The following is a 1,392-nucleotide window of genomic DNA, read 5'->3' on the forward strand; positions in this document are numbered from 1 at the left end:
AATACCTTTGTGCCATGACATTAGTCTGAATTCTAGTGATGTTTCAAGCCGGTTGGTTTTTTTCCTGAATAACATTACTCTGAAAAAAACCCACAGGGATTTGAGAGATTCTAATAGAGGTTACTCCAACCTCAGCCACTCCTATCTCACCTGATGGAAATTCCATCGTTCTAACTACTCAGGACAAAACCTTGGTGTAATTCCTAATCACGCTCCTTTTCTCACACTTCATATCTGTTACATCACGAAGTTCTTTTACCTGTAATATATGAAGACATCTACCCTTCGTCACCATCTCTGATGGTGCCACCTAGTTCAAGCTGCCAGCATCTCTAGAATAGATTGTCACATCGCTTCCTTATAATCGATTCCCCACAAAACAACTATGGTCAAAGATCTATGGCTGCTCAAAAATCTACAATGACTTCCTATTTTCCTAAGAATAAAAGTCAAAGTCCTTACAATGCCTTACCAGCTCCTTCATGGACTGACGCCATGTGGCCTATGTGACCTCATCTCTTGCCACAGCCTGCCCTACTCCCTCCCAGCTCCAGCCGTACTGGTTACCTTGCTCTGCTTTGAACACAGCCAACATGCTCTCACTTTAGGACTTTTGTGTTGGCCATTTCCTTTTATGAGAACACTTTATCTCATATCTGCCGTGCTGACTCCTTTGCTTGTGTCAGTCTGCTCAAAAGACAGGTCTGTCTTTGCCAGGCTGTTTTGACCACCCTGTTTAAAACTCGCAAGTTTTCCCTCCCCCTGGACAATTCATACTTTCAATTTCCCTTTCCCTTCTCTACCTTTTGATTTCACATAGCATTTATCAAGAGCTAAAATATTATATTATTTTCCTGTATTATTCATTTGATATCTTTTTCACCAGAAAATAAAATTGAAGGGGAAGGACATTTGTCTAATGTTTGTTGATGTATTCTAAGTATAAAAAGAGAGGAGGCTGATACATTGTGTTTAGTGAATATTTTTTAATCAAAGGAGTGAAGAGATGAATGAATTTATACACTGGTGAAAAAATTCATTCTCATTGTCCCTTGAAACTTCTTTCATGTCTTTCTGCATTCTAGTCAAACAACCACTCTTCAATCAGTCGATACAATGTGTGACAGCAGTTAATAGTTAATCAGTGCTATAGGACACCATTCACTTCAGCATTATGACAGACAAGGGACCTACACCAGGGGACATTTGAATACCATAGGGCTTCTTTAGGACAATAGAATTTGTACACGATATACTAGTATTTGAATGACAAGACTGAGCGATGGGAATAATGAACTCTGAGTATAAGAGTGATATTTTTTCCATTATATTATCACAAGCTGTTTTTAATAACCTTGGCTACAGAGAGTAAGAAAAAATAAGTCATTAATA

The sequence above is a fragment of the Propithecus coquereli genome, unplaced genomic scaffold, assembly GCF_000956105.1.
Source record: "Propithecus coquereli isolate 6110/MARCELLA unplaced genomic scaffold, Pcoq_1.0 Scaffold297, whole genome shotgun sequence".
Lineage (NCBI taxonomy): Eukaryota > Metazoa > Chordata > Mammalia > Primates > Indriidae > Propithecus > Propithecus coquereli.